Source organism: Corapipo altera, unplaced genomic scaffold, assembly GCF_003945725.1.
Source record: "Corapipo altera isolate COAL_440 unplaced genomic scaffold, ASM394572v1 0, whole genome shotgun sequence".
NCBI classification, from domain to species: Eukaryota; Metazoa; Chordata; class Aves; order Passeriformes; family Pipridae; genus Corapipo; species Corapipo altera.
The window spans coordinates 31,579,827-31,599,575 of NW_020884872.1; the positions used below are offsets into that span (position 1 = coordinate 31,579,827).

The 19,749-nt window shown below is 41.1% G+C and overlaps 1 long non-coding RNA gene across 6 annotated transcripts in view; it reads left to right on the top strand.

The window, feature by feature from the left end:
• The first annotated feature begins 6,713 nt into the window (after positions 1 to 6,713).
• Positions 6,714 to 19,749, top strand: part of LOC113949078 — a 42,231-nt gene continuing 29,195 nt past the window's right edge. Inside the window, exons 1-4 of one of the 6 annotated variants that reach the window (XR_003528350.1) lie at positions 6,729 to 6,880; positions 9,383 to 9,462; positions 10,559 to 10,666; positions 14,414 to 14,721. This is a non-coding gene — a long non-coding RNA (uncharacterized LOC113949078). The other 5 variants (XR_003528349.1, XR_003528347.1, XR_003528351.1 and 2 more) reach the window with 5 other exon arrangements.

Below are 19,749 nucleotides of genomic sequence, written 5' to 3' on the forward strand. Positions count from 1 at the left end.
TTCTCTCCCTGATTCTGCTGGTGGGGGAACGAGCTAGTGGCTGTGTGGCTGAGTTTAAACCATGACACCTTACAAGAAGAAAACACCTCTCATGCTGTCCCGCAGAGGACATCTTGAGATGTCATCCCAGACACAGAGGGCTCGTGACCTTTATCTTCCTTGTGCAGACACATATTTATGGTGAGTGAGAAGTGAAGAGACCACGCTACAGACTGACACCCATTGATGATTCCTCTGTACTCATATTTCAGTTTACACTCACTTACATTATAAATAAATAAATATATACCTAGCACAAGAGAAGCTCACTTTCCATGGTGTTTATGCTGCTGACTACATGGAAGTCATGTGAATGATGGAATATTTGAACTGCAAGATCTTTCACACTACATTTACATTAAACAACACCCTAGACAAAGTCTTTCCTGACCTACTCGAGCAAATAATTCCCTTGTGTATAGGGATCATGATTTGTCTGATTTTTAAGTGTCTGTTGCTAGCAGTGATTGATCTAGAAAGCATTTTGTTTTCCCTAGCTTTTCTGTTTTTATTTATGTGTATGTGCATACTGATGCAGGAAAAAAAAGTAAAACATATGATAAAGGCTAAAATTTGAAAAGGTTGTTTTGGAGTGTTAAAATATACCTGTATTTGGCTATCATACACCTACACATAGACAATGTTTATTATCCTGATGATGAATTGGTAGGAAAACAACAGTGAGTTATTTTTGAAAAAAAATTACAGGGTTTGAATTAATACACATACTGCTAAAGTAAAATGGGGATAATTGGAATAAATTGCTGATTACTTATATAGATGCATTGTAAATCTAAATAAGTATTCATGAGGAATGACATTACTGATAAGACCCTTATATGATGTAGATTCTCCGTCAATGGTTATCACGGTGTAGTCTGCTGTGTTACAATTTCTTTCTTTTACCATTTGAGGAAGACTTGATGTTTGAAAAGATGTGTGATATTGTTAGCTTTGTGGCTGTGAAAATGTTTTCAGTCAAGGCAGCATAGAAAAAAGGGCTGCAGGGAAAGCATCAGAGAGCAATATCTGTGCTCCATGGGTGCTGGCAGAAGCTGATTATTTTAACAGAGTTGCTCCCTAGAAGTTTGTGTCAGGTTCTGGTAGCTGCAAAGAGTGATGATTGCTGTAGGGCTGTCTGTGAAAAACTAAATTTTATCTTTAGATAAAGTAGTTATAAAGGTACTGTATGCACTGCTATCACAATACTATTTTCTTATCCACTCGGGAAGATAAAGTGAGAGGCTTTGGACAGTCTCTGTTGTTACAGAGAAGGTCATACGAGGTGGGTTTTGCAGGTTCAGTTCTTTGTACAGTTCTTTGCAAGAAGAGAGATTGTAATGTGGGGAAATCTTTCTGTAGATCCAAATTCCCTTTCAACCATCTTGTTATTTGAGTTCTGAAATCTGACCTTTCATATATGAATTGATTTATACAATTGAAAAGATCTTGTCTCTTCAGTAGCGTTCCTTGTAATGATCTTGTAACATTGTATTTTCTCCGTGCTCAATGGAAGTCATCTCAGGTGTCCCTCTCAGCTGCTGGAATTTCAGCTTCCATTTGTTTTGTAGGAATGTGGTTAAAATCAATATGATGATTAGTTTTATTACTTTGTTTTTTTACTTGATGCATCTATAGAACACCTCCACGTACACTTAACGCAGATATAAAAGGAGTAGCAAAGTTAAGTAGCACATATAAGCAAGTACAAGCTAAAGGACCAAAATACCCTTCAAGCTCTCTGGCCTTCTAAATAACACTCTAGAAATGGTCTAGTTAAAAAACTAATAATCCTCAAAGCATCCTCTGAAGTTGTTTAGACTTGGTCTTTGACAGGGAAAGTAAGTTTGAATGGTATATCCTCTGAGACATGAGGCCTCTGTCTGGGTAACTATGAGGATGGCTCTGAATTGTGATACCTGCACCCTGACAGCACATTAGGGAGTGAGCCAGCATGCATCAGTCCTCCCACACTGCCCGCCCTGCTTTACACGGGAAGAAAACCTGTAAGAAACTCAAGGAAGAATCCATGGTGGCTTCCATCAGCCCCCTCATCTGGACTTTGAGGGACCCAGACTTTGGGGCACGGTGCAGAAGGCACTGCATTTGCCCCATAATTCTTGTGTAGCATCTGAGTCCTTGAGCTGATGAATTACTAGGCTAAAAATACTCAGTACTGGATTTGGACCAGAGAACCGAATTTGGAAGCCAATGGAGTTTATGCAACATCAAAGTTGTGTGGCCCAAGGGGATAAACCTAGATGCGCAGCTGCCTGAGATCTGAGTTGCACAGAGTAACAGCACTTGGGGAATTGTAGAAACGTTCACACCTCCAAGAGGGACTTCTAATTCCTTAGCCAACTGGACAGGCAGAAACATCCCCAGCTACTGCTGCTAGCAATCACGTTGCAACACTGTGGGATCCAAGCAGGGGATTTTATATTTGGGGGTCAAATTCTTGAGGGAATGTAAAATGGCTCCCTCATGTTTTCTGCACTGGGGAGCAGATGAGTCATCCTCACTGCACAGAGTCATGCACTGAGCAGGGATTTTTTTTTCAATATTGACCTAATAACATTCTTATTGGTGTTATGCAGAACAGAAGCACACCAGAGCTAACCATGTAGTGCAACTATTTAAGTAAATGATGCAAATAACACTTCATATGTGAAACTTGCAGGAAGTCCCAGGGCTTCTGGGTGGATGTCTGAGTCACAGGGAGGGGGTGTCACAGAAAAGGAGTTTCCTTCTCAGCTCTCCTGGCTTTTGTTCTTAAAGATTTATAATAGATTTTGCCAGGATAAACCGAGTGGCTTTTCCCGGCTGCATCCTGTAGGTCTATGGTGCCCAAACTGAATGGTCTTTAACATTAGTCTTTAAATCTTTTAATGTAGTGATTAAACATGACAGGGATTAAGTCCCTGTCCAATAACAGCTCACCTAGGTGCGTTGTTAGATGCAAAGCACAAAGCCAAATGCTCTTAAGCACCCAAGCATACGGCTGTTTCAAAATGTAGCAAGCTCCATCACGTCTTGTGATTAGGAAACATTTCTTTTTTATTGAAGATAGAGTGGAATAAAATGGTGATAAAAAGAAAGACTTCCAGAGCAGAAGAAACAGATTGTGGACGAAGGTTAGAAATGCAAGGGGTTTATCCTAAGTGTTTTTAAATATAGGTATATAGTATAGTTTAGATATATTTATGAGGTACCTAGTCTAATGGAAAAAGAACTTGCAATTTTGTAATTTCCTCAAGTATCCAGGCAAGAGACTAAATTACTCATATAAAGCAAATCAAATAGAGTTTGACACACAAACCATCAGCTAATAAAAACATTCTTCTAGTTGCCAAGTCACCTAAAAATCTCTCAGAAAATGTCGGAAAGGAAGTATATGTGTGAGCCATAGAGCCTTTAATTATGCCAACACATGGTATATTTATTCTTGCAGAATTTTTACCTCAGCATGTTTTTTCCCCTCATCTTTTTATGTGGTTTTTAAGGTTACCATACAATTCATGCTTGATTTTAACCCAAAATCCTTTGTTTCCTCATTGGCCTTTTCCTATGATGTTAAATTACTATAGCAACTGAGTGCTTCCCATGGCTTTATTTTCATAACATCTCAAAAAGATGAATGGGTAGCATTACTGTGCTTTACAGATTAACAATAGAAAGTTTGAGGTAAAAAAATGAAGTAAGTTTATTCATTTATTGAGGGAAAATGACATTTAAAGAAAATTAAATTGTTCATTGATGAGTTTTGTTTTTAGCTGGAAACCCCTCTGGGAAGTGTAATTGTGTCACTCTGGAAGTGTAATACTTCTGTTTTTTCCTCCAGAAGAATAAAATCAAAATATTTTCCTTCCACGTTTGAATTTAAGAGGAACACATTCGGGATTTTTTACACTGGCTCAAATATTTAATTTGAAATCTTGTATCTTAAAAAGAAGTGAACTCGGTAAGTGGAGCAGAGTCCTTTGCGGATTGTGTCTCCTAGCGTATATTCTCTCTATAGGGTTACATTATGCTACCAGCTGTGGCAGATGGAATCAAGATTGGGAGCCTGGCTTTCTAAAAAGCAAAGAGAACCCATAGATTTATAATACTATTGATACCTGTGGACATGCTAACAGCCAGGACAAAAATGTGAATTTCCCTGCAGAACTGGTGCTGGGTGCGAAATGAAGTAGGTGGCAGAGAGCAGCTGCCAGCTGCCTTTTGTGGGGTGGCTTTTGGGAGATATGGGATGCTTTGTCAGAAACTTCCATAGGCATTTCTGGACAGAAAATTAAAAAAAAAAAGGAGAGCTTCAATACCTCTCAGGTCCCAAAACTTTTGCTTTAATCTTTCTACTTTTTCTTTGCTTGCTGCTTTGCACTTCTTGCTCTCTCCTGTTACCACATGCTTGCTCTGCATTCCTGGCTCTCCCCAGACTTCTGTACTTCTCGTGCCATGTTTTATTTATACATTACTCTTCCTATTCCTTTGCTGAACACCAACCCCTGCTTTGCTCTTTCATGCTCTCACTACTCAGCCAGTCCCAGTTTTCCAATTCTACTCCCCCTGAATGTTGTTGTCCTCATTTTCTTGTTATTCTCTAAACCTGTGTCTTCCATTCTGCCCTCCTGATCTTCTTTGCCTTTTCTCCCTCTAGCTGCTGGTCCTCATCTGCCCCCTGCCCCTCCAAAACCCTTCAGACTGATTGTCCCCATTCTCTCCATATCTGAATCAGATACCTTTTACATGATGCTTAGACGGGGTATTGCTCTTCACTTTCAGCCACTGCTCAGGCTGAAGCATCTCAGAGCCATGGAAGTGCAGCTCCAGGCAAAAGGGATAGCATGTGACAACACCGTCAGTCACTTTGAGGAGACCTTTCTGAGGACGGAGGGGCTGTGGACATCAATAAGGCTGCTCATGGACAAACAAGATGTGTAAATCAGGATCCTTTAGCAGACCCGGGGAGGATGTGGGGGGCACAGGGAAGGGATTGTGGGTGGAAGGCAGGGGGTTGAGGTGGAGACTGCCCAATTCCTCCAAGGTGGCCTTTTAGAAAGCCTTGTTACTGCCAGCTCCTCTCCAGGGTTTGCTTTTCCCATCCCCTCTGAAGGAGGAAGAATTAAAGTAAATGGAGGCAGCTGGATGTAGCCAAAGCTCTTGGCATGCCTGCCTGACCCATCCAGTGGCACCTGCCTCCTTCACTCTCTCCCACCCAGACCCTTCACGCACAGGGCTGTCTCCTCTCTCCAGGCAGAAAGGCAGCATGAGGCAGGTGCTGTTTCGATCCTGCTCTCTTTTTTTGATGCATGGTGGCATGCTCTGGCTAGGATTTTGTGGGGTTGCATAAAGGATGCTTTGGCCTTTCACAAAATCCCTTTACATGAACTGCTGCTGGAGGGAAGCTGCCCTCCAATGGGGAGAGATTTTTCAACACAGGATATTATTTGCAGCAATGTGTGCAGGCAAGGTTGTTCAGAGCCATCTTCCAGCTTAGTTTCTGCCTAACCTAAATTTTGAGGTTGTTCAAGGAAGGCTGAAGAAACAGGGAAATGGTGCATAAGCTGAGGACAAAGCACACTGAAACTGAAAAACTACACAAGGAAAGACATCCTCTGCGTGGCAAAGAAACTGTGATCTGTACTTACTGCTGGACTTATCTGTACCTTATTTCTGAAAACTGTTTATCTGTATGGATAGTATAGCTGGGTTAAGTTTAAGGAAACAAAGACTTTGCCCAAAGGTATTCTCCATCCCAGGAAATGACCTGAAAATATAAAACATATGGGGCAATCTAATTTTTAAAATGGCTAAAAAATTAAAAGGAAAACACTTTTATTGTGTATTTTAATGAGTTTCAAGGAGAGCAAAAAAAAATTTAGCTGTATGTGGAAAGCTAATGTAATCCATATCAGTAGGGAGTTACCTAACACATCTGGGCAGAGTTCCTGCTGGTGGCCTTTGCTGGTCATCTTTGCAATGGAACAGGCAATATGTGAATGTTTTGGGGCCCCTGCTCTAGATTCCTCTCTTAGAGCCTGTTATTTCTGTTTCCCTTGTTTGCTGACAGTCACCAACTGGGTCCTGACTTTGGGGCTTCGCTGTCCCACAAAATGAGCAGGAACGATGTGCCTTGGACCCCCAGAAGGTACAGGTAGAAATGAAAGAGGCCTTTCTGACAGCTTCAGGTGGGGTATTTTGTTATTATTTGTGTTTCTTTTGAGCTGAGAGGCTCACAAAAGAAGATTTAAGTACCCTTGCACTGAATTTCACAGGCAAAACAACCATGAACATTGAAAATAAAAGTGTCTGCGGAGAGAAGCAGGAGGTGAAAACAGCAGGTGCCTTGAATGCTGCTGCAAAGATGGTCACAGGGGTTAGCAGAGGTTCCAAGTAACTTATAAGTATATAAAAACCCTGTTCAGCTAAAATAAATCACTGCAGCTTCCCTCTCACAGCTGACCAGAGATTTACTCAGTTTACACTCAAGTTTAGGATCCTCCCAAAGAGCTTGCGGCCTCTTCTGAACTCCTCTGCACAAATAATCCCCAACTCTTGCTAAGTGTTCAGGCAACCCCAAAATAATTTTTATCTTTATGCTTTCAAATATCACTGTTGCTAAGGGAAAATCCCTATTGTTTCCTCCTCAGCTTTCTCTTTGCTGCTCTCCCCCTTGTCAGTGAGGATTAGGCTTGACTGCAGCTGATTTTGCTGTCTCACTCCCTGCAATGGGGTGCCAAGCATTCCACAGTGACACAGCAGCTTTTCCCCTGTCCCTCCATTTCCCTTGGCTGCTCCAACTCCCCCAAAGCCACGGGGCTGCAGATTTTCAGCGATGCAGGTAGGTGATAAGTCTTTGAACTTTTGCTGGGGGCTGGCTTGCTGCAGCGGGTCTGAAGGGTGCAGTGAGGTAAAGGAGCAGGTGAGGGGCCACTGGATTATAATGGACCTTACCAGGGGTGAACCAATTCAGTGTTTACTAATATTCTGCATTGGTAAAACAACAGAAACCACTTTTATTTCTTTATTTTTTTGTGGAAGCAAGGATACCATTATGAAAATTGTGAGTATGTATATCGATGTGTGCATATGTGCACATATGCTTGTTTGGATTCAGAAATGGAATTGATGGCAACTAAGACAAAAAATGCAAGCACATTCTTTTTTACTTTTGTCAGACCGTTTCATGAGCCTGACCAGTAGTCACAGGACTACTGGTTGTTAATTTTCAAAAATGCAATGAAATTGTGATCCCATTGACATTTCTATGAATTTTAATGGATATGAGCTATTAAGACAGTGAATAAAACCTAAAAGACCTAACTTTTCTCTTGACTACTTGAAATATGGTGGTTTATTATTATTGCTGTCATTCTTGTGGCCAGTCTGATGTGCTAATGCTAAATTTCAATCTTTTTGAAGACTGTCCTGGAAAACAAATTAGGAAGAATCCTGCATTAGCATGGACAGCTCACATTCCGCTCTAATTGGTACATTATAATTTTCCCTCTTCTCATTTTCCTTCTGATTTTCTAAAGTACTTTTCAGTTTCTCCAAATAACTTTGTAAATTTACATTCTGGCTTGGCCGGTCTATTTTTGTATTTTAGAAAAGACAAGTTGTCTTGGCTAAGTAAATTATTTTCCTTTTGAAGAGAGGGGTTTCACTGAAGTGTTAGTTCACAAAATGCAAAGTTCCCTGACTGGTGAGCTGTATTAATTGACGCAGATGCAAAGTTGTCCAGCTGGAGGAGTTGCTACTTGTAAAGGAATGAGTAGGAAAGAAAGTTGTTCCCCCCACCCCACCCTGTGTTACCTGTATATCCAAGGCCAAGGCCAAGTCTTTGGGTGGGGTGCCTGCAGGATAAGCCTAAGGATGAGCAGCAATGGAAAGGATCTTACCTCTGCTTTTTCTTTCAGGTTTCACGCACATGCTCACACTCTGCCACAATCACTTTGGTCTTCCCTGGGTTAAGTTTTTAAGTCAAGATGCCTGTCTCAACTGAACTTCAGAAAACCCAGGAAAGCACATCATCTGTTTTACAGGGAGCAGGGATGCAGAACTAGGTGATATGAGATTACCTCTGCAGTACCAGCTGATGCTAGTGCAGAGGCTGAAGATATCATAGTAATTTCATTTTTTTTTGTTTTATATTTATACTTTGTCGCACTGGTGTCATCAGAGAAGCTTAAGCTCTAGATGATAATCTAGACAAGGTTGTCCTTTCTATTTCATTGACAATCATCATCTGTCCCAAAAATTTTATGTACTCTAAGCTGCTTGCACTCAAAGACTTCTGACTTTACTTTTTTTTTTTTTTTCACTGAAATCCTTGTACCTATCTCTGGCTTGAAGTCTTATGCAGACTGAGAACTGTATTGTGAAAAGTCTGTGAATAAGTATTTTGGCTGGTTAATACTCCCTGCCCAGTGCTGAACAGCAAATTATCTCTGCATGTATTAAAATGCTAACCATTCTAAGCACTGGTTCAAAACTTATATTAGTTATTGCAAAACTTCATCAACTTGCTGATCATTATCTGTGCACTGGAACAACCTGTCTATACAAAAATTAAAAATCAAAGAGCAGATCAGGTTGATGATGTTCTCAGCTGTATTTCTTTCTGTCAGTGTGTGCTGAGGCACTGAAGGAAAGAGGTGTGTGAAATTCTTCCCAGGCTGTACTTGGCTGTTTTTCCTTGCTGCTCTGCCTGACTTTCCCCTTAGGCTGTACTCAGAGATGAACTCCTGTGCAGAAATGGGAAAAATCTCAGAATAATTGCACAGCCCTCAAAAAGAGCAGCTTGTCCTTTACAGAAGAAAGAACTAGCAAGTAATATTTTATGAATCTTTAAGGGAAAGGAACACTACTTGCAAATGAATGATTTTATATGCAATGGAATTTGAAATCAATAAGCAAAAAGGAACACATAATGCGTGGATAGAGGCGTCAAGTGAATCTTATCATCAGGACTCTCGGAAAATGCTACTCAAGAAAAAAACTAGTTGTGTAAAAAGCTATGATATGCTTAACTCTGCAAGCAGAGTGGCTGTATAATTAACCACACTATGCGGGGAGGATGCTGTGTTAGAAGATCAGCTGAGAGAAGTGGAGTTAAAATAGCACAACAAAAGAATTGTGGAGAAGAACTGATGTTAGTGACTGCCATCCACACTTGCAAAGGAATAGTCAGATTCCAGTCATAGCAGACTTCAGAGCCTCTGCTACTTTTGAAGAGAAACACGCTGAAACTAGGATTTCTGAAACAGTGAAATAATGAAATACTGAAAACTCAGATGTGTGTTATACCATCTTTTTTTTGTTCACAAACCTTTGTTTGTAGGTTAGAGGTTTGGCCCACCCCAAGTCCCTGAATAGGCAATGAAGAGAGAGAGGGACTCCTGGCTGGAATCTGCAAAAGTGGTAAAGCACCCCTGCTTGGTCATGAAATTCCAGAGAGCAACATAGTGGACCTTAACAAATATTTCAACACAGAGTATGCTGAAAGATGTGCAATATGGCAGATATGCCAAAATTGGTCCCATTTCTCTATTTCATATCTTCAAAAAAAAGCCAAAAAGGATTTAGTTTTAGCCAAGCCACTAAGAAAAAAATGAAATCATCATACCATGTGTTTCAGCTATGGCAACAACACAGGAAAACTGTCAATAAAAGCTATAAATTGAATATGAGTTACCATGTTTGAGCATACAGGGATGAAAATAAGACCAGTTAGGGAAATTTGAGGTATCTTTGTTCCTCTCTAGAGCAACGACACCATTTCCAATCTTTTCTTGGACAACTGCCATCTCTTGCTGCCCTTGTACTTCCTGGGTTGCTCACGGCTCTTCTCTCTTGTACAGACAGTGAAATTTTCTCTCAGTGTCTTGTGTCAGTTTATTAATCTTTTCTGAAGAGCACTGTGCTCAGGACTTCTCTCTGTTTTCCCCTGCTGGTTTCAAAGTGGGAACACCACTCTCTCGAAATTTGGCTGTTTGGAAACTCAGCTGAACTGTGGGTCTGGTTTTCATTTTTGCACTCTTGTGAATTCTGTCTGTTTTTGTCTCCCCATGGCCACATTTAGTTTCTCCCAGCTTTTTCCTATTTGCTGGTGCAGTAGAACAGGACCTGCTGATTCATAAACAGGCACTCCTGTGTCTGCTCCAGCATCCTCTCTGGGACAGTGGAAAGGACCAGATCTGGCAGTGAAAGGTCTGAGAAATGCTGGAGCAAGATAGATGAAATGAATCTCCTTGGAGGGGAAAAAGTTTGCTCTTGCCTACCCTCAAAGACCACTTTATGTCTTGCAGCCTACACTGGAAGGTAGCCTCCATTAAAATCAAATCACATCTTTATTTTTAGCACTTGACATATTGTCTTTTTTCCCATGCACATTTCCATTCCCTTTTAATTTGCAAACTCCCAGCCTCAGTTGCCTCCAGTGGGAAGGAACTGCACCAGGCAGTCACATGCTGTGGGAAAGGATTGCTCTTCACCCTTTGTCTTTCATTTTCAGCAGATGCCCTCCTGCTCCTGTATGATGGGAAATGACGAACAGGACCCATTTTCTTTGGTGCCATTCATTATTTTGAACACCTTCATCTTTTCCCTTCTCTGAAGTGAAAAGGTTTGATTTTACTATTCATCTATAAGCTTTTCACGCCTCTAGTTATTTTCATTGTCATTTCTGAACTCCTTTCATGTCTGCTTTGTCCTTCTCAAGGTGTCCAGAACTGATCCAGATGCACTTGGTTTGGGTAATAAAAAGTGTTTTCAGTATTGCCTCCCTGTTTCATTCTTTTTCCTTCCTAACTCTTCCTCTTTTTAGCACTACGAGACATCTATGGCAAAATACCTACAGTGACAACCAAGTGTTTTTCTGACTCTTGACAGTTAAATTTAGAACCTAGAAGATGTAGTTCATATTCTTCCTCTCAGAAAGCATCTTCTTCTGTTTGAAAATGCTGCATTCAGCTGTGGTGGCATCTTGATTTGCTGGTATCTCATCCAAGCTCCTCTCTTGATTTACTTAATTTTTTTTTGCTTTCCACCATTTTCACTCTCCCATTTCTTTGTTAATTTTCAAACCCTCAGAAAAAAATCTTTTGTCACTTGACTGTCCAAGACTGTTTTGTATCTGCATGTTATTCCTCTCCATTCCCAGAGCCTGAGTTTATCTGTACTTGTTACAAGATAACTTGAGTAATTTTGTACTTTTTTGTATTGTCCATTTTTAAAATACTTTTAATCCAGGTCAGATTAAGGCATTACTATGATTTATTAGCAGGTCTGAAAAAGTCTGACTAGTCTTGACTAGCCTGTACTTATGGCGAAACCACTTTATCAACTAGGATAAATCACTAAGATTCACTCGGAAGCAGAGACGTCAATCAGATCATCAGTCGTACAGGCTGCAGAAGGCCACGGTGCAGCAAATAATAATTGTTTGCAAATTTGTGGGCTTTTTTTTTCATGAGACATACTGACCTACAAACAAGGAGAACAGGGTAGATATGTATATCATGATTACATCGGCCATCATAGGGCCAAATTGGCTGATCGGGGAAGATGACAAAATTCTTTTTTAGATAAAAATGCTTATTCAAGAATTGCTAAATCTTTTCTCATGACTGAAAAATAGTAGCAGTTAAAAAAATTTAATTAGGTATTTTTAAAAAAAACACAACAAAAAAACTCCACACAAAGCCCAGTTTCTTTCTCAGTTGCTGGTTTCTGACTTGGGGACTGTTTCCAGAGCAACAGTTGATAACGTAACAAACGCTGAAGGAAGTACACGAGAGAATTCCCTCTTCTATTTTAGGTGAGAATTGTGTCCCTCCATTATCGCTAAGGAAATGAGGAGTATCTTGCACCGAAAAGTATTTATTGCACATCTCTGCCTGAAGTACGTCGAGCCTGTGCAGTATGTTTGATACCTGATGTTTGCCAAGAGATGGAGCTGCAGAGTCAGGCTACCTACCAAACCTGACCCCGTAAATCAGGAACGATAGAATAAAACCCTTGGCAGCAAAAGCCTGTAGCCTCTCATACCGATGCCTGCTACTCTTCCCAAGTGACAACGAGACTTGTGTTGGGCACTTAGCCAACTCTGTCCAATCTATTCCAGTTTATTTCATTAAGCCATGGCTCAGAAAAGCCAAGAAACAAGCCATATTAATCTTGCTGGATCCTGGCCTCTGCTCAGATAATGTTATAGAAAATGCTCAGCAGCCCCAGAGTTGAGCAGTAACAGGATGAAAACAGCTGCTCTCTCGGACTTGCCTTAAAACCTCTGTTCCCTGCATATACTCCTGTGAAATGTCAGTTCCACTGCACAGTTGTTACTCAGCTGGTAATTTTCTGGGTTACTTTCACAATTTAGGCATTGCTCTAAACCTTGTTTCAGTTTTTAGGCACCTGCAGTGTGAGACAGAAGATAGCAAAAGGATTCCCAAACTGCCAGAGACCTGAGTTTGACAATCTGTGAAGCGTCCTTCTCCATATGGATTTACAGGCTTAGCTCTGGAAGCCATAAACCTGTGTTAGTACAGAGTAAAGCCAAGTATTTTTGGAGCAGAGCTCAGGTTCAACCCTGGGTTAATGCAGTGATCTGGCATCTCTGAGCCAGCTCCCATCCACACCATGCTCCTGCCCTTCCCATCCCAGCACCCCGCCAAGTGGAACAAGTCCAGGTTTGTCTGTACCTGCCCATAGTATCCCAGGATTGCCTGGAGCTACTTCGGGATTAGGTACATCATGGGGAGTCTGCTGAGCTAATCCGGCTCTCAGTCCTCTCCAAGCCCCAGGGGATTCTCACAGTAGACATTCCTGCAAACCAAGTCACTCCAGTTTTTGGGTCTTCCCACAACAGTTGGGTCTGGGTCTGCCACATCAGTCTCATGCAAAAAAAAAGAGCCATGAAAGGGCAAGAACTGACTTACCGGAGTACCCTCTTGCACCCGTGAGCAGTCAGGGCATTTCGTTGTTTTAAAATCTGTGTTCTGCTTCATTTGCTTAATTCAAAATCCTTGTGCCTACTGATTCATTAGGTGAGAACCAGCAGATTAATATGGGATATACTCTGCCTCATTTGTGTTCCCAGATGAGGGAGGAAGGAAGAGAAAGAGGTGAGGGAAGAGAGGTGAGTCTTCCTCTGTCTTTGGCTTGTGTTGCAAACCTCAGGTCTGTGCCAGCCAGTTTTGAACCTTTCTTCTAATGAAGATTTCATCCTTTGTGTTATGCCAATAAGAGAGACACTCAAAACTAAACAGATTAGAAGAAAGGCCACTTGTGTATTTGCTAAATGGAATTGGAAAAAAGTCCCTTTTCCTCCCTGTTTTTTCATGGGAAAAAGCTGACCTGGTTATAAGCATAAGTCCAGCAGAAATATCTTCTTTGCTGGGAATACTGATCAGAGAGAAGGGTTCAAATACTTTTGGGGATAAGGATCCGGCAGCCTGTGTCTAGTTGGTATTTCCTTTTGGGTGTCCAGGGCAGCTCTTTGCTTGCTAATTTCTGAAATTGTTGTTCTTTTCTGTAATTTTAGGCTATGATTGGCCCTGGCTGTCAGATATTCTGAAAATGTAGTGTGGCAGCCCCAAGCTCTCTTTGGAGTTTTAGACTACACAGAGTTTGGTGAAATGTTTTTTAATCTCATTTCCCAGTGAAAAGTCTGTTTGTCAATCAGTCTGTTGTTTTTTGGTTGGGCAGGGAAGAAAATCCACAAACAGTGCATGAGAGAAGTGGACCATTATCCATCCTTGTAGGTGGCAGATGACTGGTCAATATACATGTCCTTTTTGGCCATGCGTAGATCCAAAATACCATAACATACATTGTCCTTTGCTCTGGTGTCAAAAGAGAGAAGATTTTGAGTTATGAGAAAAAAAGTACGTATCTAACTTTACATAATAACTTCTTGAAATACCTGTGGGTTTTTTAGTGTGGTAAATAAATGATGTTTTTTCAAACCGAAATAATCCCCTTATACCTAAGGTCTTCTGATACAAGGACCTAGAGGTACATACACTCCACTGGAGCAGTGACTCCCAGTTTTCATTACCATGTCCCTGAGCCCAACAAGTCCTGTGGAGCCCACATGGACTTGTGGGACTGCTAGCTTGGGAACTGGGCTATGGTTCAGATAAAATATGCTTGTTCCTCACCTCTGAAGCCCACATTATTGGTTAGAAACTGCAGCTTTAGGTAAGCCCTGGTAACTCACTGAAACTTTGTGCCTCATCCTCTCTGCTCTGGTAAATAGAAACATCAATATTGGATAAATATAATTATATGTTTTGTTATAGCTTAAAGATGTTCTTCTTTATATGGATAAGCAACATTTTCTTACTGTCTCTTACTGTCTCTGGTTTAGAGATGTGGTTACTCACAGAGGAGTGGGTAAGCAACTCTACATGGAGCTCACTGAATTCACCAGGAAGCCCTTAGAGACTTCACTTAGCATTGGAGAGATGCCAGTATATCCCTGTGAAAGACCTGAGGCAATTTGGTCCTATCTCCTGTGAATATTTATTTCAGTTTTCAGGGAGTAGTTCCGCACCCTGGAGAGCAGAAAAACCACATGCATGGAGCTGAGCTGTATTTTAACAAAGCAACTGAGAGCAATATTTTTGCACTGCATGGGTAGTCGATATTCTAAATAATGTAATTGCATACACATGCTTTGTTTATTACAGATAAAGTGTCTCTATTAAAGTACTATAATTAAATAACCACCTTTTGTTGGAGCAGCTCTATTTTCTAAATTGTAAAACCACTTTCCCCTAGCACAAAACTTGTGCCAGAACTCAGTTGCCCCCTGAGGCCATGAGGACATTTGCAAATGCTTTGCTTCACCATAACCAGGAGCTGGGTGGGTCTGGTGCTCAAAACATGCCAGCTTTCAACACAAGAAGCAGGCTTTGGTGGTTACTTCTGGAGTTAATTTTTGACACCAATCAAAATCTTTAGCCATTAAATCATCTTTAATTTTAAAACAATTTAAATAACAGCTTTTCTCTCTCTCTAGCTGAAGTCCTGTGTTAAGATGATGTTAGATACTTAGTGTATGAGGTCAAACAGACAACTCTTGGACGTTCCAGTGTTGCTCCTCTGGTAAGCCATGGGGTGACTCAGACTTCGGGAATTTTAAAAGTTATGAAATGTGGGGACTGTTGAGGCCCTACTCCTTCCTGGGCTTGCCTGTTTGTGGAGCAATGATTCAGTGTCAGTTATAATGTGATTATAATGGGATGAGTATATACCATATTATTTTAAAATTTATCTGTGTATCATTGGCGGATGTCATACATAAGATTGAAAAGTGGGAAAAGAAAAGCATAGCACATTTGGGCTTTTAAGATGGAAGCACTAATGGGGTAGCTTAGGGTGACAGGACAACTAATAGCATCAGTCAATGTGCTTCCCTTTAGCTAGCCAGACATTTTCCAGTGAAGCGTGCTACTGATAAAAAATGGTTATTTGAATCCAGAATATTTCATGGACACATCTAAGGGTTCGTGATCTTTCAGTATTCACAGGTAGGAATCTCTCAGCCATAGCAAAGCTTGGAAGTAGCCCCCCTGAAAGGCTCTTGGACTGTGTCTAAGGGAAAAAAACTGCCAATGTTAGCTGGTTTTGTGGATACACAGCACTGACTAGTAAAGGTGAAATGACCAATGCTAGGAGAATATTTTTTACGGGATGTAACAGCTGCTGGTGTCCCAGCTTATGGCAGTTTTGACATGGAGGAGGGATATGGGGAATACCTGAACACCTGAGGCTGATAGTAGTAGAGCAGATGGACTAAGATCCCTTCTACCTCATGGCTGTCAAGTTATTTAGATGAAAAAAATTTCTGTTTTTCTTTAAAAACACTTCTTTACTTTTTACTCCAAGTATGTGATTACAGCCAGTATTATAGTCTACATCACAAAAAGTCACTTGTTGGCTCATATCTAAGACATCAGAAAAAACTGCTAACAGAGTAAAAAAATGAGTAATATCTGTGTAGGCATGGAGATCTAATTCCTGCTTTGGTTTTTTGGGCATTCCTTTGGAACAACATGAATAACATTTTCTAGGGTAATATGTGTAAGAGTAGTTTGCCCTTTGAGGGACTTGGGATGAACATAACAGTTCTTGAAAAATTTAGGTTCAGCTCTGCTATTCCCAAGTGTTGGGATGAGCAGCTTCAAAGACTCTCAGGGATTTGTCTTTCCTCTCTGACCTTTCCCTCTGACTTTTCTTAACCTCACTGCTATTCTGCTCAAGACTTATCATAGCATATGGGTCTCAGTTCAGAGTTCCCTTCTTTTATGAGGTTGGGGTGGGCTGTTCGACACGTGTCCCACTGTTGTTAATGCCACGTACTGGAAAAGAGAGGTAAAGCCCTTTAGCTTCCGGAGCTGTCAGTCCTGGTACTTTTCACAAGCAACACATTCAAGCTTTTCTGATGGCTCAAGCTGTTCCCTCTGAGCTTCTTGTACTGTGTTGATATGGCAATAGGCTACCAGATTTTACATCAAGAGCAGTGCCACAGCATTTCGTTATAAAAATTTATGGTGGTTGATTCAAGATACCTGGAGAACTTTCTTAATTGTTTCCCTTACCTCTCTGGACCTTCAAGGTCAATCTGTTTTTCTGCCTACAAAGCCATCAGATTATTTCCTTTCCCGTTGCATTCCCCTCTGGAGCACTCTCTCCATAGGAACATACACCTGTGGGGAGAGGTATAGGCAATGCCTGGCTATTTTTGATGTATATTTTAGCAATGCCAGGTGCTTGCAATTGCTGGACTGTTAAGCTGTTGGAAAGCCTAGCTCCAATGGAAATATGCCTGGTTTCCCACCAGCTCTCAAGCTCAGGCTTCTGGCCAGTGGTCCTGCACTTCCGATAGCTTTCAAGTTTTATATTCTTAGAAAATATGTCCAAGGTTCCCTGACAGGAACCAGACAAGGGGGCACTGCAGTGTAAAGGTCCAAAACCTAAACAATCTCAGGTTTTGGGGGTGAAAACTGGAATCTTTATTGAACACATGAAATGCTATTTAAGGGTCTCGGGGGCAGAACATGCTAATGAGGAGGCCAGGTTATGCCAACTAGGGAACTACCCAATTGATTAGCATTTCCAGTAACAAGGATTACATAGGGGGGAAAAATGGTTAACATTTCCCATATCCAGGATTACATGGTGGGGGAGGAGGATCAATATTTCCAGTAACCAGGATTACACTGTGGGGAGGATGGTTAACATTTCCTGAAACAAGGATTACAAGGGAGGAGAGAAAACAAATGGGCTTCTGCATGGACTGATAGCATCATCACAAAATCTTTCCATATCCTGCTGCAGGAGATAGGACAGTCCACATGGCTGAATATCAGTGGGTCTTGTCTGGCCCTTAGATGATGAAATTTCCCTCAGCCCCTGTTGTCCACGGCCTGCAACATAATCCTAGCAGTTCCTTTTCTGCTGATATCCAAATTTTGGATTGCTACACTGCAGGATGTGCCCATTAGCGGAGCATTTGAACTCCATTTGTGGTTTGTAAGGGTTGGGGCATATGTTTGAGCACTGCCCTGTGGTTTCCCACATTGTTTGGCTGGGTTATCCTGGCTGCTGGCGTGGTTTTGAGGATGGTACTGACTACCAGCTGCTGGTACTGGGCACTGTGAGGAGAGCAGCAGATACCAAGGACCTTTTCTGCCAGGCAGTCTGGATATGACCACCTTGATTTTGGGAGAAGAAGTGTCTGCCATGCAGGGGAGAACCAGGGACTGCCATTTGTCCACAGTGCCAGAGTACAGCCCATTTTACCAGTTCAGACAAACCAGTAGGTGACTGCTAAGAGATTAAATGTGCTCTGGCTGCTCTAGGGCAGGATGCTCCCAAAGAAGTATAAAGGGCATATAAAACAGTCCTGTTCAGATGGCTCAGAGCTGGCTGCCTCTAGAGAAGGCTGGAGCCTGCCCTGTGGAACAGCTGGGCATGACGTGCTGCCCCTTTGCCTCTGTGATGGTTGCTGCTGCTGCTGTTACTGTTATTGTTATTGTGGTGATGATGATGATGATGTGTGACTTTCTGAGCTTCCAACCTTCAAAACAATCTGAAGACTCTGCTCTAACATACCATAGCACACTTTAATGGCAGGAAATTGCAGATACAAGATTCATGCCCCAAGTTGGGGCAAGGATAGCTAACCTAGTGTCAGTAGTTAGTTGACATGGAATCTGGTGTTAAAAACACTTCTTCAAGGAAAGACTAGGCTCTAAGTATTGTAATGCCAATATATTTTTCAAAGATTTTAAAAGATTTTTTCAGTTTTTTTAAAGAGACAATATGCTGTTTTGTGATTCATAAAAGTAATATTTTTTGAAACACACAGTAAAACCATCTGTACTGTCATTAAAAGAGGCATATTAGTTGCACTAGTTGTACAACCAGTAAGAAGTCATGGAGTTTGCAGTGAGTTATATATCCAAACAGGAGTAGACAAACAGGATTAACTCCTGTTATGGAGTTATGGAACTCCAGGCTGAAAAGGGGAATGACAGGTGACATATTTTGGTTATATATTACTCAAAGTTGACCTTTATTTTTCTACTGTCAGTGCAAGATTAACAGTTTTAAAAAGGATTTATCTCAGAAATAGCTATAGTCAAAGACACAGGAAGTTCTTTACTTAAAATGACGTAGCTGCCTCAACCACCAAAAGCATAATATAATGAATAGACTGAATTTTCCATTTCTGTCACATTGATAGTGCACTTGAAATACAATCTTCCTGCATTTTGATTTTTTCAGTTTTATTGCAGAAGGAATCACTGACTACTAAAAAGGAGCAAGCTCTTGTCATGTGTATTTCTAATTATTGTGAGTTAATATTTCATTACTTAAGTGAGAAAAGAAGAAAGACATTCTTATTTTTAAAGAATATCTGCCAGTCGTTTCTTACTCCTTTCCTAGCTGTGATAAGGATATGTATTAATCATACCTAGGTATGATTCTGGAGATATCTCCAGAGTTGGAAAGCCATGAGAACATCCAGACACATCATATATAGCTGCGCTCCACTCCACTGAGTTGGAGTGGAGGAAGAGAGAGGATAACACCCTGTGTTGTTTCATTACGTACAGATAGCCACAACTCACACTTATACATATGCTCTTGCCTTTAGCTTGGTAGTCTTTTTCCCCGTGCATCTCTGTGCCACTTTGCATCACATATTACAAAAACTGTTGAAAAGCATATAGGCTGTTACCACAGGAATGTTTCCCCACCTAAGTACAATCTGCTTAGGAGCGCTGGAAGTTGAACCCACCAGTTGAACTGCTTGGATGCAGCAGAAACAAGATAGAGAAACATGATCAGAGAGGACTTCTTGATGTTTTTGCTTCTTTCTGGTCCCTTGGTGAAACTATGCCATCCTGCTAAAGAAAACAGGACCCTGTCTACTCTTGGTTGTTTTAATAAAAACAAGTTTGATCTTAGAAGTTGCTAGAATCAAAGTGAATGCCTCAGTACCTTTTACTTCATTTTAAGAAAGAGTCAACCCTGCCTGTTTATTTGGGACAGTTTGAAGACATAAAGTGGGTATTTGAAAGTGGCAAAAAAATCAATATGTTCCTATACCTGTCAAATTCAAATAGAATGACGCTTAATGAAGCCCTTCCCTTCCCTTCCCTTCCCTTCCCTTCCCTTCCCTTCCCTTCC